Below are 24,467 nucleotides of genomic sequence, written 5' to 3' on the forward strand. Positions count from 1 at the left end.
AATGCACATGGACACATTTCTGTGAATTCAAGTAATAGCAAAACACTTCTATCAACATTAGTATTGTGAAAGCACTAATGGAATTTCCCAAGTAGGAAATTGTTTGTTACATTGTGTTATTCATTATTGTTATTGATATAAATTGCCTCAATTATATTTATGAAGACATCAATAATTATTAAGAGAAAATTCAGTAAGGAGCAAGCATTCATAATGAAAAAATTCCTGCAAGCCTACAGCAAGAAAAATAACTGTGTTTAGCTTTTGGTCTCATTTCTGGCATGCCAACCCTGAAATTTATCTGGAGACATCTTCACCTCACACTTAATGTGAATGTATAAAATCTGGTTGATTAACCTCTTTCCCAAACTGGCTCATCTTTTAAGATATCTGAAGGGAAGGCAGATCCAGGTTTGTTTAAATCAGTAGCTCAAGAACATTAACAAGGAATCAGGTAATTAGGACATTTGCTTTGTCCACAGACAAGCCCCTTTTATCAGAGCAAATTGTGGCATGACAATTCCAAGTATCACATGGAGACAACGCTCAGCAAAAGAGATGATCTCTTCCTGTGTTTCCCTTTCTCAAAAAAAGGTGGTATTTCCCAGAAGACCCCTAGAGGATTCCTTCAAAACTCATTGATAAGAAATGGACTCTATCTTAGAGCAGATTCATCCTCTGGTAAGGGGATGGGGCTTCCTCTTTGAGGATCACGGCTAAGAGAAGGAGGGAGGATAACAACAGAATGAGGAGTCAGGAAGGGAGAAACAGATGGTGGGGTGGCAACTCATGGCGTGAGCTGCATCTCCTGCCCAAGCCATCACTGCAGATGGTAAACAGTGTCTAGGTGCTGGGGTCTCTCTATATTAATCTGTTCCAAGACCTTTTCCAGATCAGTCTTCATGAAGAGCAACACTGCTGGTTTCTGCTTTTGCAGAACTCAGCGACAACTGCTCAGTCTAGCCTCTAAGGTTCTCTATGATTCACTCCAAACGTCCTACTCTTAGGCCATCTTCCCATGCAAGACTCTTTCTGTTCAAGGTGTCTTCTTACCTTCTCTGCACCATATCTCATGTATCACCTCTATCCTGTTACCAAAGTGATACTCCTAAAAACAAAGATCTGAACTGTACTATTTTACTTAAAATAATTTCTTATAGGATGAAGTTTAAATACCATAACATAGCATACATTACCTTTCACAAATTAGTCATTCCATGTCTTTCCAGGCATTTTCTCTAATAATTTCTATTTCAATCCTCTCCCTACCCACCCAACTCCAACTACACAGAAGATTCTCACCCTTCCCAACACATGCTCTTTGATGTCATCATGCCTTGTCATATTATGCTCACTACTTGGAATATATTTCTCATCTTTTCCATCTGGTAAAATTCCACTTATCATTCAAAGCCCAGATAAAGTTCATTTCCTTTATAAATGCTTTCTCAATTCCCCAGGCAGAACTAATTTCTTCCTCTCTAGTTGCTCCCTGTGTATTCTATTACACCAGTTAATCCATTGTATTTTAACAATTTGCTTGCCTCCATATCTTCTGCCAAGATGTTTTTCTATAACAAACAATTATTATTGTTGTTACTAATATTATTATTATTACATTAATCTTTGTGCCTCTCAGCCACTGGTGCAGAACATATTCTCAATAAAGGTTTGAGGGTGATCTAGAACACCCACTCTATCAAAATTGCTTCTAGGACTTTGTTGTTACTCCCCTACTGAGGAGAAGTTTTCCTCATTCAAAACCCCATAATTGTGAGTTATGCAATAAAGCCCCCCAGTCATCTCCTGTCTTATCCTACAGTTGCCCCACCCTCCTCTCTCTGCCCCACTAGCCCATCAGCACCTGCCGGGGGACCCATGTTTGCTATTTACAGTCACGACTCATAGTGAAAATAATTCATAGTATGGTTTGTTAGCACATGTGTAGATATAGTCAGGGAAGACAGTTTTTACTCTTTCATCTCAGCATTAGGGACAATATTATTTGGGATTCTTGGCTTAAAGAGCAAGAAATTAGAAAAAAATAGTTAAGCAACTATGTTTGAGAAGCTAAAATGTTTCTCAAATATTTGACGTACAAGGGGGATCTTGTGTATATTTTGTGGTGAGCTTTAGAAGTTCTATAAGATTCTTTCATTTTAATATTTTCATTTAGACAATAACCTTTTTAAATATGCAAAAATTCTTGGTGTTTATGATTATTTTGTACCAAATCCTATCTCAAGATTGCTTTTTCTCAATGATACCATTTCTGTGATCTTGTTGATGTCAAGAGACCAATTTTCAGGGACTTTCATCAAGTCTAAAGGTAGACAGGGGGATACCATGTATGTTTATTTATTTCAGAGTGTAGAAAGATTTTATCTCCCTTGAAAACCTCCATTAGACCTAAGTTCCTCAAGACCAGTTGCATTTTATTAATACACCACATGTTCATAATCACCAGTGACTATGTCTACCTTACATCAAATAACCAGTTGACTTCTTTGATTCAGTGGGAAAAAATCAACCAACTAGTCAAGCTTGAGAAACACTCAAACCTGGCACCTCCTCAAACCAATGCTTTCTGTGCTATTATTCATATACCAGATGCCCAACATATACCATATCTTTGTACCATCTATGTTGTAAATTGAGTAATTCTTAGACTATAATTCTTAGACTATAATTATTATAGTACCAATTAAATACCAATATCATTTGTCATAAATAAGAGGTAATTTTTTTTTTAAAGTAACATGACAATGTGGCTGTAATTCTAGCTGGGATGCAGGAAAGCCTTAGTGCCCGAGGCTTGTTTTCTTTATTTATAAAGGGAAATGAACAAAAGTTAGCATCAAAAAAATTGTTTCACTAAGAAAAGGACTGAAAAGAATTTAAAAACCATATAGCTTTATCTCAGCGTAATAGTTCCTTGTAATTAATCCTTGATATTATGTTCCTCTGAAAATCACCTCCATACCATAAAGTACACCAGCTTGCATTGGGGATATACAGCCATAGCCAAAATAATCAACTGGTGGATTAAAATTAGAAGTTTAAAATCAATGGTATGATTTATGATCATGTGTTTTGCATCATGAAAATACATCTTGCTAAGGACAATACTTTACCATTTTGAAGGATTTATGATATTTGACTAAATAGGCAATATTTAGGAGTTAAAATATGAATTTGATTTTATGAGAAAAAAAGTTAGACTTAACTAAGACTTTTGAAGAAAGAACAATGAAAAAACGTAGGTGGATTTAGAAGCTTTCCTTATTTCCATTTATACCTAAAGAACATTTTGTCTTTTATTGGGCACTTAATGGCTCACAAAGCAGAATGCTTACTTTTGAAAGATAAGTACAAAAAAAATTTAATAAAGTTTTTATCTCCTTTATTTCCTCTAAAACCTAAAAAATATTAAAGACTATTACTTGAAGATATATCTTGAGAGTGTATTTCCACTCTTCATTGCATCCTTCATCAGCCTTCATTCTAATCATTCTGAGTATTTTTAAGTTCAAAAATTCACCTCCAGAGAAATTTCTTTGGTTAGAGGATATTCAGAGCTTCAGCAATTCAACTACGGAATTCTGGGAACAGAGACATTTTCAGAGATTTCACTCGACATCAGAGTGGGTTGGAAGAAGGCAGCACCACACACTTAGGCCCATGTGGAGGGCCTCACAGCTATGCAAGCTAGAGTGGCAGAACATGATTTACTTGTCAGAGGCAGATAACAAGGAAATGGAAATGTAAAGCTATTCCTGAAATGCTCTGAATTTCTAAGATTTCTTCTTTTCTGTGTGTGTATTTGGAATCTCCCTCTCTTTTGTGTTGGAGGCTTTTCTAAAACATTGGATGTTCCTTGGCTACTAATGAATGTTTAAGAACAAGGCACAAAAAAGCTCTCTGTGTAAGCACAGAACTTATCAATTGTTGAGACTCATTGTAGAATAATCGGGATGGGAGGCAGGTACTTTGGGTAAGAACCCCAAACATGAGGGTGCGGAAATCTCTTCTTGTGTGACATTCGTTTTCTTCAAAGAGGAGTCTTCTGTCTTCTGCCTGAGAGGTGAATATCTGGAAGATAAGTATAGAGCAGAAAAGGGAGGGGTTTCTTCCTGTTCAATATGCAGACTCTTCCAGTCTTTCCATGACCAGCCTACATCTCACCATCTTCTTGAGGCCCCCATGTCTGAAGTCTTCCCCATTCAAGGCTGCTTGAGAATAAACCTCATCTCCTGCCTTTGGTGGAGATGTAGGTTAATCACAGGCTATTTCTGGCACAGAAAGAGATCTAAGGGTCCGATCACTCAATAGCATGACTTACAACCAATTCCCTTGTTTTTAATTCCCACCCTCTGCAGAACTTGTCTCTCATTCTAGGCCTCTTAGGATTCTATCATGGGAAAACGTTCACTTTTCATTAGTGCTTTATTTTAGAGACCTTCTAAGTTACAGCTTCTTCCTTTCTTTTGAGTCAGTTTCCACTTCTCCATCCTCTTTCCATCTCTCAAAAAAGTTGAGATCTTTCATCTCCAGATTTTTCTTCTGCCTTCTTTGTCTTCGGGGCTTTGCAGTTTTTCCTTTAGTAGCATATTATTATGTTGCTGAGAAGAATTCAAGTAGAAGGATTCATTTTTAATGAAAACTCCCTCTAGGAAGCTATTGACAACATGAAAAATGGGGTGAAGATTTGGTACTTAGAATTTCAAGGGTAGTCTTTGTAATAATCACTGTAAAACTAAATGAGTAGACATACAGATAAAGTTATTGTAACAGGTCTTGATGGAAAGGAAGAATTACACGTCATTATTTTGATGGTTCATGGAGAACAGGAGAACACTTTAGAGGCTAGTTAGTGCTGTTAATTTAAATCTCCATTGGGTATGAATGGGGCTGGACTTGCTAGGAAAAGCTGGCCTGGATTTTCCTCAGATTAACTTAACCAGAATTACCAATTCATCTCACCTGCAATAGACACATTCCATTTCTTGCTTTTGGATTCATGTATTCTTTCCCCCACAAAGTGGTTTACCCATTCTCTGCTGATTATGCATACTTATAGTGACATTCCTTACAGGCACACAGTCAGATGAACTTTCTATCTGACTGACTTATTGATGGGTGACTCCCAAACTGCTGCTGGTGCCAGGGTCTGGCTGGCTAAAAGTAAATAACTTGGGAAGTCTGTTAAAAATAATAGATTTGCATGTCCCACCCCTACGCCCAGAGGAATTTATTTAGTAGGTGGAACAAGTAGGATTTCATGAAAGTAATTCTGAGTCACTGGAATAGAATGGACATTACATTGATTTATGCATATTTATCTATAGTTATCTATATTTATTTATTTGTACTGTATTGTTTACTTATAGGCAATACAATACTAGGCATACAAAGATGCAAAATGAATAGACCCTCAGCTTCTGAAGAATTATTTAGTAGATAATACAGACTTAACAGAAATAATTTTAGTTAAATTCAGTATGTAACTATGAGGACAACATGGATTACCTAATATGTTGTAATTTGAAAGAGTCACAAATGACTTAAAGGATCAAGAATAGTTTTGTGAGGAGGTGGTCACTACGTTGGGCCTTGAAGATTAGGTAAAATTTCCATGGGCAGGAATGTAGAGCATCTGAGTAGGTTTTTCAGGCATTTTCCTGAAATAATGTGCTCAAAATAAAAATTGTGATATACTACATTCACTTTAATTTTGACATACTCTGTGTTGGTGGGCATAATATTCTAAGTTAAATATCTAAATTTGTTGACATTGGCACAGCAAAATATTTTCAATCATCTTAATTAACTTAATAATTAATTCAATCATAGTACATTAATAATAATAACTATCCATTGTGTATTGAAATCTATTAACAATAGCATAAATCTTGTCTACCTTGGAGAAACTAGGAAATTATAAGACAGAAACATTAACTTAAAAAATACTCAATATTTCTAAGTAAATATGTTAACAATATTCCATATTCTTTCAATTTGATTTACCTCTCTTCTAATTAATAGGCACTCTGAATCTTTCTTTAGACCATTTTTTGGGTAAAGATGAAAATTTTTAGGTTTCTATTTTAGTATCATTGATCAACAATGCTTTGTCATGTAATAATAGGGAAGCATTTTATATTCTCCTTTCCTTATTCTATTTATAGTTAGAAGCCATTTTAAAACTTTCCTTTCCTCTCAAATGTTCCATTTCATCATTTGCATTGCTTTTCCAACTTAATGTCAATATGCTTCTGCTATTTTGTTGTAATCTTCACTCTCTTTATTAGTTTCAAAAACACTATGCCCTTTATATTAGCCCCAAGCTCTCTTTTAGTTAAAGCACAAAATGAGGCTGGAATTTTTCAAGAACATTTCAGAGAAAAATGTTAATGCTACTAGTGTGATACACTCTGTATATCATCATTAAACATTTTTTAGCTGTTATAAAACACCTATTTTTGCTCGATGGTGTATAAAGAGTTGGAAATTATTGCTACTCTCTATGGAATCTAATACCCAAGAGGATGAATCAGTAAAGGACTTAAGTTGTGAGTAAGAAATGCATAAAGAAACAATATAATACAGTTATGATAAAAGATAAACTAGAAGCATTAATGAAGAGAAAGTGTTGCAGGTTACACTTAGGTTCAGAAACTATATATATATGTGTATATATATATATATATATATATCAAGAGACAGGGAAGGGTGGCATTATTATAGGATATACATAATTATCTTCTTTCTTTTTGGCTCTACTTCAGCTACAACTTCTCCACATTCTACCCTCTTGTCTTCTCCTTTCTTGTATATTTCTCTTTTCCCTCCACCCATACCTTCTCCATTCAATGAAAGAACAGCTCCGCAGCAGTTTTTGGTCCTAACAAGATCATTGATTCTTCTCTCAACTTGGTCCTTGCTCAGTAACACTGCACCCCTAAGGACACTTTGGGTACTCCTGGCCATGCCCTGTCTCAGTTGGCTAGAATCTAAGTTTTCAAAAATCACCCCTGATTCTTCATGGAAAGTAGGAAAATTGGCATCGTGGTGCAGTGGAAAGAAAACTGGGAGTCAGGGGCAGTGAGTTGTAAGCTTCGCTTTGTTACTAGCTCTTTATATGGCCTTAGATTGAGCTAGGCCTGAACACTCTTATCTGTATAGGTTTGTGGCAGGCTAAATAATGTGCCAGTAATGACAAAGTATGTCTACATCCTAATACCTGAAAACTATAAATGTCACCTTATATGGCAAAAGGGACTTTATAGATGTGATTTTTTTTTTAAGTTGAGTTGGGGAGATTATCCTGCATTATCCAGGTAAGCCCAAGGTAATCACAACTATCCTTATAAACGGGACCCAGGAGTCAGTCAGAGGAGAAGGCAAGATGGGTATGCAGGCACAGATTGAAGTGAGGCAATTTGAAGACAGAGGAAGGGGCCACAAGTCAACAAACACAGGCAGCCACTAGAAACCGGAAGAGGCAAGGAAATGGAGCGTCCCCTCACATCCTCTGGATGGAACCAGACCTTTGGTCACCTTGACCTTAGCCCAGAGAAACTGATTTCAGACTTCTGGCCTATATAGAATTTTAAGAGAGTAAACTTGGTGTTCTTTTAAGCCACTAAGTTTATGATAATATGTTAGCAGCAATAAGAAACTGAAACAATTATACTAAAAGGTGACTTCCATGGCTGCTTTGAACTGTAATTGCTATTTCATAGCTATGACCCATTGCTCAATGGCCCAGACTTTGCAATACCTGGGTGCCTTCATGAACCTTGTTGAAAGGAGCATTTGCTTGACAAGACCGTTAGTCAGGTATGGCTTATTCTAAAATGCAAATGCAATTGAAGAAAAGTCTCTGCAGTTTCATATAAAGTTTTGTCCCCAAAAGAATTAGTAGTCCAAGAAGAGTATTAATCTTTCCTAATAATCTGACTCCAAGTTACCCTTCCAACTTTCTCTTCCTACACCCTCATCTCTAGCTCCACCAGTCTCCGCATTACTTCCCAAACAGGCCCTTCAATATCCAGTTTCTTTTTCAGTGCTCACCATGAACCGCTATTTCCTTTCATCTTCCCAGAGCTCCACCAAGAGCAACATCTCCTTGAACTCTATCCCTGACCACCTAGGCCTCATTTAACCTTCCTCTATTTTCCCACATGTATCACTTGACCTACTTCTCTTAAGATTCTTGAATCCATCCTTTATTTAGTGCCTACACCTCTGTCTCTTCTGTTACTCAAAAGGAACAGTGACTTCTTCATTTTTGGATTTCCTGAGTACCAAGACCAATGCCTTCACATTGGGGGTGTTTGAAGTGTTTTGAATTAAAGTCATAAGGACTATAACCAAGGAATCAATTATTCTCTCTTCTCATAAATGTATGTCTTAGTGCAAAATTATTCCACAAAGTTGCATAGGAACATATATTTATAAGACTTCCCTTCCTCTCATTTTCTAATGTTTTACTTTAGTGTAAACTTTCCAGGATTACCTCTCCTTTGACATACCATGGACAAGTGGAAAAAATTAAACAAACCTTACTTGCACAATTTTTTCCTCATAAAAAGATCAAAAGTTAACTCAGAAGCCAATGAAATTATAGAGCTTTGCTACACCACCATATGTTACAATTTATAAGAACATAATCTCTTTTGACTTACTTTCATTCCATAGTTCTTTCTAGTCTTTGAAATTCAGGATTAGGTGCATTTTAAAAACTTATAAACTATTTCAAAATGTCAGGAGTAATCACCGATAACACCTTTTTACCCCTTTGTTCAAACCAAATCCTCATTAAGTAAATTCGTTAGCATCTGAACAGTGAAGGCAATTTATTCTGCCTGCTTAATATTAAACCATCTCTCAGTATGGAGTTGATGAAGGAGAATCAAGAAATAAAATTAGTTCACTTCAGAAATACCTTCTGGTGGTAGAATGCCTGTCACTTTACTCATTTCCTTAATCATTGTTGTGTTTATGCCAAACCTTTCATTGGGGGAACCAAGGGAGTTAAACTCTTAAATCCTCACTACACCAAAAAAGGGAAATAAGTAGATAGTATCAAAGTACCTATTACCATTATTATGCAGACAGGTAAACAGACCCAAAGGCCAAATTCTCCTAGTGTGTCTGTGAAAGAACCACAGGAGAACAAACCTAACAGATGCCCAGTCTCATTTTGTCACCACTGTCTCCATCTCACATATTCAACTGAAGACCCCTGACTTGTTTGAACAGAGGCGTATGATGCAGCACATACTGTATTCGATTGGCCGTGATACTGGAGGAAATGCTATATAACAGCTGTTTAGATTTAGCAGCCCCAAAGATAATTTTATCTTTATACACAGCACGCAGTACTAGTTCTTTAAAGAAGAAAAATTGGCTAATTTCTCTGACCATGCAAGAACATCTATGGTATGCTACTATCTACAAGTAAATAAATAAACCTCTCAGACTAAACCCAGGTCACCCACACATGCTAACATCTTTCGTTTTTGGCCATCAGGGACACAGTGGCTGTTCTGTATACTGTTTTCCAGCCCATTCTTGTCTTCAGGACACAGGTTAGGACAACACAACCTCAAGGTTAAGATTTGGGGTGAATGTCATAATGCTGCTCTCAGTTCCCATTAAAGACTTACAAAGACATTGCGATCTGAATATTTCTGAAAAGGCCTAAGGCTTATTTTGGAAAAGGACTTTGTTCCAAAAAGAGCTGGTAGCTAAAGCAGGGCAGAATAAAGAGTGCCTAGTTCAGAAAATCTGGCCAGTTCAGTGCATTCCATGTAAAACAAATTATGTCAGTTGCCTGCCAAGAAAAAAAATGTAGTAACTAGTCATACATATAAATTTCAATGACAATACATGGATTCTGATTAGTTAATCGCTATTTCTTTTTAGTACTTTAAAATGTAAATTTAAAGCAAAGGCTTGATCTCTATAGTTTGAAGATGGAAAGACCCAGAACAGGGATAGGAAGATTCAAGGCTAAAAATGATTCTTGGCACAATTCCTTCTGGCCATCAACTGATATTCTAAAATTAAGTTCTGTTTCTATCCCTAATTATGTGGATGAATCAAATTTGGGAGAAAGCAAGATTGTCATCTCAGACTTCATAATACTGGGTGTACTCAGACATGTAATTTATAACAGGAAGTACATCTCTTAAATTTTCATAAAAATTACAAACTGAAGTCAGGCCAATGCAAGTTCAAATTTTCATTGTGTTACTTGGTCTATATACCCTCAGGGCAAGAGATTTAAACTCTGAGTCTCAGGCTCCTCATCCATAAAATGGGAATAATAGTGCTTCTTTGTAGTGCTAAATAAGGTGAAATATTGTCATCAAGTCCACAATCTGTAGACACTCCAAAAGTTGCAGCTATTATTAGGAGTCACAGGCAAAAGTAGCATTATTTACATAATGGGTATGTAAAATATCCTTTAGAGTATTTTAAATCCTTGAGCTTGGGCTGTATTCTATTGCCTTGTGTATCCCTTGCAGTGGCTGTCAGACCCTGCATCTAATAGGCACTAAATCAATACTTGTCAATTTAACCTAATTATACATTTTCTTCAAAACAAAGAAGTTATGCCAGCTTTCCCTCACAACTTCCATTTCCCATTCTTTATTTACAATTTCATTGATGTCTTTTGAAATAATTTTCAACTAAAGGACAGACAGCAAAACAACAACCAAAAATCCCACTCTGTCCATAGAACAGCAAATGAGGCTTGACCAAACAAACAAACAAACAAAAAACCCAACCCTAAAGCAGGAAGCCTGTCTGGGGAAGGTGGTCATGGCTGTCTCTGACACTGTTGAGAAAGAGCACAAGGTAAAGGACAGAGGGTGCAATGAATGGCTCGATCTGCAGTGTGGACTGGCGGATGAGGTAGGGTGATTTCAGCTCTAAGGAATTTGTAGCCATTCACTGGCTGAGCCAAGACTATAACCAAGGTCATCAGATATGCTTAGTAACAGTCCAGACAGTAAGTTACCATCCACAATATGCAAAGCTCTCCACCATGGTGCCTCCACTGGGAGCTTTGGCAAGTCCCTTCATGCCTCCTGATCTGTCAATGAGGGGGTTGGACTGCGTGAACTCCCCGGTCCTTTCCGGAATCAGTGGTCTGTGCACATCTGCTCCTATGTAGGACTACTTGGTTCCCTACATGATAGGACCTATAGAGCTTGCCATGAGCTTGTACAGTTGCCAGTCTATTTGCCCTTCACAATTACTCTGTGGGCCATGCATTCTCATGCCCCATTTTACAGGTGAGGGAATGAAATCTCTGAGAAATCAAACAAGTTGGTCAAGGAAGGGCACAAGCTTTGCTACTGATGTAACTGTGCCCACACTTAGGCCTCACAAGAACCTTTCTGATTAGTTTAGTGTTAAAAGTACAAGTACATAATAAAGGAGAAAAAAGTAGACGTAAGTAAAATGGGAAGGGCAGAGAATACGTTACAGGTTGAAATAAAAGACTAAAAGGCCAGAAGCACCTGTGCAAATGGCCAAGGACAGGCACAAGCTTTTTTAGAAACAAAGAAGAGAGAGGCCCATTGCCTGGCAGATGGTGTAAAGATAACAGCCAAGGAATGACAGGACTATTTCTCTCCTATTTTGCTTCTGCGTTAGAGAGAGAGTGTCTTCAGACTGGAAGTGTGGAACAAACATAGTAAGGATTTGAGATCTACATAGTGGAGGGAATAGGAAATGAATTTTTAAATCTACCCTATTCAAGATCGAGTTCTCAGGCTCAGAGGAACTACCTCAAGGTTCTGACAGGGTCCACTTTTTGATTGAAAGGCCAATTTCAGTAATTTCTGCATTTATAGAAATAAAAGAAATGTTGGAAACCTAGAGATGAATAAATGTCTCAACTTTCTACAAAGACAGTTTCCAGAATTTCCAGATGAATGAGTTTGACATCAGTCTTGAAAAAAGTTCTGCAAAGGTAGGTTGGCTAAACAGAAGATGCACAGAACTTAGAGAAGGAAGTGCCAGGCAAGGATAGCCCCCATGACTTGACCAAGAATAAGTCATGGTCAACCAGCCTTCTGATGAAATTATTACAGTATCAGTTTAGAAACTCCATAAATGTGGCAAATATTCATTTCTAAAGATATTTGGCAACTTCTTCTATATCTTCATAGGTCCAGCTATATTATACTACAATTAGTAGATTCATAATAAATTGAATAATGCAAAGAGAATCAATCAATATAGATCAAGCAAATTTGCAGGTGATTCGAAATTGAGAATCATCAGTAACTCAAGGGATGGATCAAGATTTAAAAAGATCTTGAAATGCTGAAATTATAGGCTTAAATGTTAACAAGGACCAATGAAAAAATATACTTAGGTTCTAGAAAATGACCTAGAGGAACCTCCTGGCTGTTTTGAGAAATCTGAAAATGTCTTGTGTGGTGAGAACCCCATGACCTTCAGGCCTGAATTCTTTGATTATGTGAAACATAATTGCATACATATGCATAGAAGCATACTAGTGCTGAGAGCTACAGATTCCACCTTCTGTTAAGGACTACCAGATCAGATACTGCATTTCCAAAAGAGAGGATTCAGGAGACAGCTAGCAATAAATTCCCACCATGTGGTTTTGATGGTGAAATGGAAGAAGAAAGGCTGTGATAGTGAAATGGGTCTTTGTCACATCATGTGTGTTTTATGGTGGCCTACGGCCACTGTTAGAAAATATATCACATTCTTAGAAAAAAAAGGTTTTCTTTTCGTAAATGAGTGAATGAATAAACAAATAAATAGCTGAAGACAAGAGTAGGTTTCTGGCCTTTTCCCCTTCCCCCAGATATGTTAGTAATAACAGAGATGGTAAAAGAATATCCTCAATCTTCCAGAAACCTAGATTTTATTCAGAAGGTCAGTTTTCCCCCCTTTCTGGTGCCCTTCATGCTGCCAATGGCACTCTAACCCACAGAACCTTCACAGAAGTGTCTTTGTTTTTTTATTTCAACTGGTTCTGTTTTTGAGAAACTCAATGCAAATGAGAATTTCCAACTACAGTTGCCAGCATCCTTCTAAAAATCTATACAGTTGGCACTTATGCTATGCTGACACATCTGTGTGGTAGGAAAGGAGCAGCCACTGAAGCCCTGATGCTGTGATAGCAGGTCCAGGAAGGCCGGGTGGGATCGCGGCCCATGTTAATTTTGTGATACACACAAGCAGAAGCAGGAGGCTGTAGGTTCCCAACAGGAAGTTAGTATATGAGAAATATTTGCAATTCATGACCCTCCATTTACAGAGACCAAATAGAATATTTTATTTCAATATATAGTAGCAACTGGTTTCCTACCCTCCCCCAATAGAGAAATTTGACCAAGAGATCCCCAGGGAGAATAAACAATCAGAGAAACCTGTATTTATGTATATGAGGCCTTACCTTCAGGTAGGATGAGAACTAAAAAAGTGTTTATACAATTTGGTTCCAGGACTCTTCTCTGATTGGCTGTTTCTGAGGCCGTGGGCTACAGACACAGACCCTGAGGACTGAGCAACAGTAAACTTCCATTTCTGTATCTGCAGATCTGATTTACTTTTAAGTATCTTAGCACACCCTAATTTCATGATCCCAAATATTCAAATATCAGGATATAATTAACATTGCTGCCCAATACACACAGCTATAAGAAGAAAATGTATAGTAAAAAAATGGGAGGAGCTTATAGGAAAAGCTGGAAAAGTGTTTTGGAGAAGAGACCAACTTACTCCAATTCAACCAAGATTTCTCCAGCACCTGTGTTCAATGTATTCCCAGCCTCTGCAAAGTGTGCAGAGAAGAGGACAGACTCTGTGCCCTGGATGAAATGCAAATACACTAATGCAGAGAGAGCTGTGATTTCTACCACTCCTAGAACATGTGTACCTATGGAGTGATTCCAGGCTCTTGACATGCAATATTTACTTAATTCTCAATCAGATACTATTATTACCATTTTAAAGGTGAGGAGACTGAGTTTCAGCAAGGGAGGTAATATATCTGAGCCATACAATGCAAGGGACATAATGGCATTCAAGCTCCCATCTGCCTACGTTCAGAGTCTGTGCTTTCCATTTTATACCCTGTGTGCCCCCAGTAACTACAATATAGGTTAAAATATCGAAGCATGATAAAAGTAGAAAGAAAGACCTCAAAAGGGCAGGAATAGAAAGAAATCCTGGCAGGCTGGCTTGTTGGGACCAGGAAAGCCTTTGTGAAGAATAAGGCACTTGAAATAGGCTGAAAAACTAGAATGTCAGCAAGTGGAGCTGGGTGAGTTGATAAAAACCTCCAAACCATGGCCTGAAATGTACCTTGGGCTTTCGATTACATTATTTCCTATAACTTTAGGTAGATAAAAATTCATATTCTTCAAGCTGATGAGGTGTTATCTAAGAGAGTTTGTAAAAGCTTTTTCATCTTCACTGATAACCATATAAAGAAAATGAACTAGAACTGCAAGGAAGGTTTTTAAGTTCATACCACATGCACTATAATTCAAGAATGGTTTGGACACTAGTAGCAAAAATATGTATATATAGGAATCTCAATAATTAGAGAATTTAATCCAGCTTTTTCCTTTTTCAGGCCATGCTATCTGTGAGCAGGGGATCAGAATAAAGACTTTACAGAACTCAGTCCTTGAATATACCTATAGCGAAGCCCTGCAAGTAAAAACACAAAAGTACTAGCTTGCAATTTTTTTCTTATTTTACTGCACACTGTACAGCCAGGAAAAAAATAAAATTCATACTTTTTAGTTATTATTAATTATATAAAGGTGATTTTCCAAATAAACAAAAATGAACTGGGACAATTTACAGCAATTAGGTATGTTTCTCAAGATTCTTCAAGGTTCTAAGTAATCTCATGAACACATACACAAGCAGATTCTGAACTGTTCCCTTAGTCTTTAGTGCTGAACAAAATTCAACACCCTGTGTCTTTTCATAATCTACCTGTGTCTTTTCATAATCAACTCAAGGCCAACGTTATCAGTTATTCTAAGTGAAACTCACTAGAGTGCACAGATACTGGCATAGATTGAAGGAAAAATGTTCACAATGATGTCTGGAAGAGGGACCAGGGGCATGAGATTTGGAAGGCAGGAAAAGAAAAGATTTAGACCAGGTAGTACAAGGGAACTTGTGCTTGCCAAATTATACTGAGATTCACACAAGAATACAGATTTTAGAAGAGATATGAGATGATAAGACTCCAAGTAAAGGTAAGGTAGAGTTCCTGTGGTCTCCTCAAGCCAGAATATTTGTGTCCTTCCCAAATTCACATGCGGAAATCCTATGCTGAATGGTATTATGAGGGGAGAGGGCAGGTGAAGTGATCAGGTTATGAGGATGGAGCCTTCCTGACTGGGATTGGTGCTCTTAGGAAAGATCCCACAGAGCTCCGTAGCTCCTTCCACCATGGCAGCACACAGTGAGAAGTCAGCAGTCTGTAACGCATAAGAGGGCCTTCGCCAGAGCTCAGTCATGCTGGCACCCTGATCTCCAGAGAGATTAGTAGATGATAATTCAATTTAGGGCATGACCTTTCAGGGTTTGAGATATGTATAGGATATCCAGGGGGGAGCTTTCAAGCATACAGTTAAAAATATAATAGGAGCTTAGGAACTTGTTCAAGAAAATTATGAAATCAAAAGAGCAAACACTGGCTTCCACAATGGTTGTTAGTAACAATAATTGGGACAGTAATGACTTGAAAAGTGGGTTGGGCATAGCCAGATTTGATTTTTAGGAAGAATAACTGGCAACAGCATGAAAGAAGGAATGGAAAAGAATATAGAGGTGGGAATCCAGGTTATTCTGGACATCTACCTGGAGGCGGTGAGGAACTAAATTCAGAGAGCAGCCATGGGCATGAAGTGGAGTGGCCAAATTTGAGATTCATTTTATGGCAAAATATCTAGGATTTGGCAATGCAAAAATTGGACTGGGATAAGAGGTGGGAGAAAGGGAAGCATAAAGATTTCTAATTAAGAAAACCAAGTGGGTAGACCCCACTAACCAGTCCAGCATTTGTCAAGGTTTTTCTTTATTCTTTTTTTCTTTCCTTTGTACTTATATTCCACATTCCCCCTAGGCTCTGACAGGTTTCAGAGATATTGGGCCTAAATAGAGTCTTGCTGGTAAGATAAAAATAAATCACTTGCCTTTCTAAATATTTTCAATGGCTGGTCCACAAATAAATTGCTTATAGTAATTGAAAAATAGTTTAATAAATTATGTCCTGGGACTGCAAGTAGTAATCCATTATCAACCAATAATCCTATTACTTAACTCCATCACTCATTACCTCATTAGTCTTCACATCTCTTGCAGGTCTCCACTTCCCCAAGTGGAAGATAACACTCCATTTTAGCCCATCCAATTCTACCCCATTCCCCTAGCATCCCAGAGGCTGAAAGCTAAGGACCTTTTGTCATTTTCCAGATTCTTATAGCTCTAGTTCCTTCCTAAGTCTAGCTTCCACCAAGCACACCTACTCTCACAAGATTCGGAAAGCAGAGGGGAGCCTCATGACGTTGAGGCCACTCTGGCACCTCTGCTATTTCTAGTAGCATGATTGCGTGCCAGTGGCATTTGGTTTTGTTGTCTTTTCTACAGCAATTGTTGCAGAGGTCTTGTTACGGGTTGAATTGTGTCCCTGAAAAATGTTGAAATCCAAACCCGCAGTACCTGGAAAGGTGACCTTATTTTGGAATAGGGTCTTTCTAGAGACATAGAAATTAATTATTTAATACATTTCAGGTGACAATTCTTGGGAAAGCAGCAAAAATTAAGCACATGAGTCCAATGAAAAGCAGAGATCAGAATGATGCATCTATAAGCCAAGGAAAACCAAAGACTGCTGTCATTGCTGGCAAACCATCAGAAGTTCAAAGAGACACATGGAATGTTTTCCCACACAGCCCTCAGAAAGAACTAACCCTCTGACACCTTGTTCTCAGATTGCTAGCCTCCAGAACAGTGAAACGATAAATTTCTGTTGTTTAAGCCACCCAGTTTGTGACACTTTGTTACACAGTACTAGCAAAGTAGTACAGGTCCACAGTGGCCGGTCCTTGCTTTGTAGATGTTGAAAAGCAGGAATTGAGGAGAGAGTAACATCCACTTTGATGATACATATACAGCACAATGGAATATTCCTAGAGCTAGCAGTTACAGTTCTGGGTTTGTTTGTTTGTTTGTTTTCACTGGCTTCCTTATTCTCTTAAAGGCAGCAGTTACCTAGGCAGGCCAGTTCAGTGGTGGTTCCTGAAAACTCAACCCAGAACTTGCTCCTGCCATCCCCATTCCTTGAATTAAGTTCCTTTCTCTTAAACTCAGTCAATGTCTGTTAAATAAAATGAGTGTCTTGTATCCTGACTAAAGGACACAGTGATGGTCCAAGATGCATCAGTGGTTCTCGCCCATAGAAAACAAACAAAAGTTCTTTCAATTTTTTTGCACAACACAATAGGTGGATCCATAACAAGTATGAATAAACCAAAGTAGAGTGAAATTAGGTTGTAAGTCTAATTGAAATTAGGTCACAAATCTCAAAAAAAAAAAAAAGGTCTAATCCCTGTAGGGATTTCTGCAGTTGTAAGAGGAGCTGTGGCTTTATTGCAGTAATAACAATTGTTACCCATGAATAGGTAAAACGGGGGAAAGCAGTCAACAGAAGGGTGGGTCTGGGTGGGTAGATAAGGGTGAAATTTGTAAATATGTTGAAATTTATAAATATTTGTAAACATTTTTAATTTGATGGTTAAATAGAATTTTGGGCAGTTTTATGGTTTTGAAAACCTCCTTTCAAGAACCTATAATATAAAACTTCAGAGAGAAATCAATCACTAAAATTCTGTCCAAGTCCTACATGATTTGCAGTCAACTCTTTATAAACAATGTGAATGATGTACAAGGCTGCAAATCATAACAATACTGTTAATAATTAGAATCATTTAGAGGTAGAGTTTTTTTTAAGCCATGATGTTGATGGAGTCTAGCCCTTTTCTATTTCAAATGGATAAACCAAGTCTCAGAGAGGTTAGGTGATTTAGTTAAAGTCAAATGAACAGTGGTTTAATTACTTGAAGGACATGTAAGTAACCCTTATGTAAAAAAAATATTTTTTTCTCAGTATACTAAGAAAGCATATTTAAAGAGCCAGTTGTATGCTAATTTCTAACAGATACACACAAAGAAATTGGGCAAAATCCTGCTTTTCTAATGCTGAGACCCATGGCTTAGATGAACAGATCAAAGAACACTGTGCAGAGCATTCACCTGAGCCTTCAAGGCCTAGCTCAAATGCTGTCTCTGCAATGAGCCTTTCTAGCCTCTCAGTACACGTGTTGGCTTCTGAAGACCCAGAGCACTTCAGTTTCTTCTCTGTTGGATATCTGTCAGTTATTTACTTAGGAAACTCTTAGGCAGCACTAAGTGCTAACAATGTTTCAAGCAATTTCCTCAAAACAATCCTATGTGGCATGGGCTATTTTTAGCCTCATATTATAGGGAGGACCTAAGGGACGTAGATAGTAGGTAACTCTGCCAAGATAGAGCAGGGCTCACACCAAAGCAGTCTAGGCTCAGAGTCCACTCTCTCTCCCTACCCCACACACCTGTAACCAGGTTCAGGCTTATTGAGAACAGAGTTCATTCTGATTTATGTCTATATTCCAAATAACATTTAAAATAGTGCTTGGGGCAGATGTAGCAATCAAATCATTAACTAAATAAATGAACAAACAGATAAATGAAGAAGGGCATCTAGAATTAAACAGCAAGAACCCATCTGTGGTCAATCACGGTGGTGGTGAAGAAGGCCTGAAGAAGCCCCATCCTTTCTCTTTAGTCATGTCATTCCCATGCACTCCCTGCATGCTACTTCTCAGACTGCTGGGCTAAGATTTGCTCGAATGGATGAACTGTAGGAAAAACAGCCAACCGCAGGAAGGGAGCTAGCTCTTTATGGATAAACGAAGTATGAAGTAGGAATGTGACTTTGTTTTTCTGTTGTCTCTCTTCCCAATATGGGTGGCCCCCACTTGAAGTGCCCTGGGCTTCATTTGATGTGTTTGGAAAGGTCATCAGTAGGCCTCCAGGAAGAGAACAGTCTGACCAAAGCAGTGGAACAATTATGTTAAGGATCTCCAGGCACACGCAATAAAACACATATCCACTCAGACGTATGACTCAGCCACTCAAGTGTTCTGTGTAGTTTAGATTTGTACATTTGATTTACCTTTCCCACATAACATCATAAAATCACCCTCGTGCATGACTCACTCTCATTCATTTACTCACATTTCAGTGACGATAATTAACCTTGGCTAAGAGTTTTCATCACTAGACTGACTCAGGAGTTGTTAAAAGCAACATGCTCACCTAATAGATGGTAGAAGGTAGAGACACAAAATCCAGTTTGGCTTATATGTTCTAGTATTGACATCTAACACGTCCTTATTTATTTATCAAACTCTCTGCTGGGAGGTGTCCTGATCAAAAGCAGAGGCTCTGGAGTCCCAAGTCCTCAGTTTGAATCAGCCAGTCTCAAGATAGTGGCAGATCAGTAACCCATAGCTGCAGTAAAAAGGCAAGGAAAAGAATGCAAGTGTTTTCTTGCTATTATTATATCTTATAATAAAATAGTCTATATGATTTCCTATTTAACTTAGAAATGCATGTCTTGTTCCTCAAAATGGTAAACACAGCGTTACCATATGATCCAGCAAAGATCCTAGGTATATACCCCAAAGAATTGAAAACAGGTATGGAAACAAATACATGTACGTGCATGTTCATAGCAACACTACTCATAATAGTCAAAAGAAAGAAAAGTCCATTGTCCTTCAACAGATCAATGGATAAATAAATTGTAGCACATAGAATGGAATATTATTCAACCATAGAAAGAAATGAGTACTGATGCACACTGTAACACTATGAACCTTGAAAACATCATGCTAAGTAGAAGAAAGACACAAAAGGTCACATATTGTATGATTCCATTTATGTGAAATATATAGAATAGACAAATATGCAGAGATAGAACGCATATTAATGGTAGCCAGGGACTGAGGAAAGGAGAAATGGGGGAATGATTACTTAATGGGTGTGGAGTTTCCTTTTAAGGTGATGAAAATATTTTGTAACTAAATAAAAGTAATGGTTGTACAACATGGTTGGTAATGTGCTAAGTACCACTGAATCATTCACTTTAAAATGGTTAATTTTTGTTACATGAACTCACCTCGATAAAAAAATAATTCATGACCTCCCATTGAGAAGCTGTTAGAACCCTAAGTAAAATGATAAACTTGCCATTTTTCTGCAAATCAGTATAGTGCACATCTTACTATTCAAGAGTGATGTTCAAAATATTTAATAACCAAAGAGAACAGTGTCCAGTCAGAAATAACACCTCCCATTAACAACTAGGGCAAGACAGCTAAATGTCAGTCCTGCCAGCCTGCAGACACAAAACCACCAAAGAATCATTTCCTAAGTGTGCCACACTAAGACCACCAGGTATGATCTCACTGAATCCCTACCAAGAAGGGGGACACATTCATAAAGAGATATTTCCTCAATTTTGCAGAAGAAATGAAAGTTCAGAAGGGCTAAGTGACTTAGTCAAGGTCAGACAAATATTATATGGCAGAATAAAGATTCACATTTAGGCGTCATATTCAAACCAAGATCTCTTTACTGCTCAAAAGTCATTTTTTTCAAGGCAACTTGCAACAAAACAGTTCAATGCTACAGATTTTTGGAAAAGATATTGGCCCTCTAAATGATGTCCCAGATTTTTTAATTATTGAAAGAAGAGGATAGAAAACACCAAGTGAAGAAACAGACCAGATTTCCTGGAATAAGCTCAATGGTATAGTTATAGTAATAAAAGCTAGTATTTGACAATTTAAATTTTGCAGAAATTTGTACTCTGGATATAAATGTAGCAAAAAATAATAGTCATCATGAAATCTGATGATAATGTATCATTCTGGGCCTTCTTGAGCATGCAGTCTGTCCAGTCACACAGGATCTGATCTCAGAAGCTTAACGGTTTAATGCTCTTCTGTTGCCCTCTTGAAATGCTTAATCATTTCTGAACTAGGGGCCCTGCTTTTCCAATTTGCAAAAGGCACTGCAAATTATGCGGCTGGACTTGCCAGTAACCAGCTAATTTTAATCCTTATCTGACCTACTTAAGAGAGTTATTATGAAGATCAAATGGGTGTAATATAAAATTCTCTAGAGTTTGCAAAGTGCTTTCACATAAAAGTTATCATCCATCAGTTAACAGATTCATAATTGTTTTTAGATTCACAGACAAGCGGCTCCTTGAGGAACATAATGTTCCTTTAGCAGGTGAGGAAACTGATGGAGAGATCTGCAGACCCAGAGGCTACATGCCGGGGAGGACAGGGCCCACCTAGACCCAGGTCGCCTGACTCTTAGGGAAGGATTCTTCCTGACTTTTTATGGCTGCCTTCTCCTCTTTTAGCAATATGATACAGCGGCACCTCCCCAAGAGGCTGTGCTTGCACCTTAAACCCTATAGAGAAGCCCCGACTCAGTCTCACTCCCACCTTGTCTCATGTCACCCTGTCACAATCTGTAATTGTATCTTTTTTGGTTGTCCATTATCTGTCAAGTCCATCAGAATGGACACTCTGCAAGAGCAGGAACTTCTCTATCTGGTTTCACAAGGGGAATTCCCAGCAGTGGCTGGCACAAAGAAGGCACTCCATAAGTCATTTCTTGAACGAATGAACAAATGAATGAACATTCTTTTCCAGAAGACTGGAGAATGTTGCTTCTGCTCTGACTCTGAAGCACAGTCACGTGGTCAATGGGTGGCTTGCGCTGGAATGTATTGGTTTACAAATGTTTAACTATCAGCTTACTTATCTACCTACCCTGAAAATGTGATTCTAAACGATAACAAAAAATGGCTTTGGAATTTGTATGAAGCCAACTGTGCACATGGTACAGAATGTTCTCAGAAGCAAAACGACCCATAAATAATGAAGCAGCCACTTCCTGGACGTACAGCCTTGCCTGCCTGGTGTTCTCCCTCACCCACAGACCTATTGCCTTCTGACCTGAGTCTGGATTCTCTCCTCTCCCATGAAGGATACCAGATGAAATTCAAGGAATTTCCTTTATCCTGAATCTTGGCTACACACGAGTTCAACTGTTTCCATCCAGCTCCATACTTAAGAGCACTGCTATTTAATGGAAAGAATGTAATTAACACCATATAAGCAAATTCTGCTACCAGCAGAGCTCCTGACCAAAGCAGCATTATTCCATTCAGACTGTTGATGCTAGATTGCTCCAGATGGCAAAGCTGAATCAACAGACCCTGGCAGGAAGGTTGGGTTTATTTCACAGCAGGTAGGAATGTGCAGCTGTAGCACAAACAGAAAATTTCTCTGGCATTCCCTGAATTTTGTGCATGTTTGTAGCACTTAATAAAATCAAGATCTATTAGAATATTTTCTCCATAAAGAAAAAATTTTTTGACTAACAAATTTACAAATTTACACAAAACATTGCCCATGCGACCTAGTATTATTTACATACATATAGCTTGACTCAATAGATGCTCATTGTAAAAATTTAAAATAATATAAAAGCAATAGAATAAAAAAAATGGAGTCCTTTATTTTTCCCATCTCTCCTCTTTCCCAGAGGTATCTTGTGAACATTTTTAAGTATAATATTTCTCTCTTAACATTTTGGAGTATACTGTTATGGCACAGTTTATGTACTTAAAAACATTTATTTAAAAACAATTATGAAAAACATTTGTAAAACATTTACTGATTTTAAAAGGTCTATGTTTTCACATGTTACCATTACTGACATTGGACTGCTTTACATTTGATAGCTTCTTAGATTCAGGGAAACACTTCATTTTTTAGTGTTTAATCAAATGGCTCAGACTTGATGTACTGGTCTGAAACTTGTTTTTCAGGTAAGTAAGTTCTTTACACAATATTTGCCATCCTCACTGCATTTATACCCACATTACTGTTGGTGTTTCAAGTTGTAAATTTGTATCGTTACAGTTCTCACATCTTCAAATTGCTTCTAAATATATCCTTGACCCCTCACACAGTACCATAAGCATAAAAATCCAAGTCTTTATAAATATGTTTTGCGGATGAGAAAAGAATTTGGATCAGACTCCTGGGAGCTAATATAACCTCATAATCTATAGGCAATATGTACACAATATACAAACATATTTCTTAATGCTGAGGGCAATAGGTGTGTCATTTGACTTGCCACTGGTTTATTTTATGCTTTCTTTATGGCTGTGTAATCAGCAAAGTTCTCCTTACCTCACATGAGATACATACCTCACACAAGAGTTGTGAGTTGTGTAATATCTTACCATTTCCTTCGATAGGAAATGGGGAGGGAAGGTGTTTGCCAACTCCATTCCTGCTGTTCCCCACAGCAGCTGTACCAGCTGTTCAGGCCCTCCTCATCCCATCTACCCAGTTACCGAGCAGCTCTAGATTCTCTGGACCTGGCCCCAAGCTGAGCTGAGAATCTGGGTGAACTCCAGAAGACTGCAGCCACGTATAGTAAGAGTGCAGAGAGAGGCAAGGCCGGCTTCAGTTCAGAAAAAGCCTCTGAGAAGCAGGTTTGTGCTGGGCCTCACAAAAACAGTCCCAGAGGTCCAGGTGAGGTTAGGACTCCTCAGTGCCTCCTTGGTGCAGCATGGAGCTAAGTCGCTCCACAGATGACTCATAGACACTGGGGCCTGACCAACATCTAAGCAGCATCTCTTGGGACTGATGAAGCTCCGGGACGTTTTCACCTCTGATGTGGGAGGATAGTCGTGTGAGCCATAGATGTTCCCCTAATATGAAGTTCAGCAGCTGAAAGATGATCCCTGAGTATAAACATCATCTCATCCTTTGAAGTCAGTAGCATATTTACACTAACCACAGTATAACTATTCTACAGATACAAAAGGACTAAATGGGAACTTTTACTTTGAACCTGTGAGATTAGGGTTCTTGCCATTTACCTTCATGGGAAGGAGGTGCTGCAGTGGTTTTGATCCAATGGCCTGTTCTACATCTGCCATGTAGCCCATCAGAACCCATGAATCTGCCACAAATATCTCAGCTGTCTCCTCCTGCCAAAAACTCCCAACTTGGTTCACCGTTCACTGTCTTCTCTGCTGCCCCCAAGTGCGAGCTGCCATCATCCCTTGCCTAGATTATTTCAATAGCTTCCCACTGGTTTCCTTGCTTCTGCTATTATTCTCCACCAATCAGTCTCCATACAGAAAGAAACCAGAGTAATCTTTGAAAACATCAGTTTCCTACGTCACCTCCACCCTACCCTATATAAAAGCCCTCTGTGGTTTTCTG

The sequence above is a fragment of the Manis javanica genome, chromosome 13, assembly GCF_040802235.1.
Source record: "Manis javanica isolate MJ-LG chromosome 13, MJ_LKY, whole genome shotgun sequence".
Classification (NCBI taxonomy): Eukaryota; Metazoa; Chordata; class Mammalia; order Pholidota; family Manidae; genus Manis; species Manis javanica.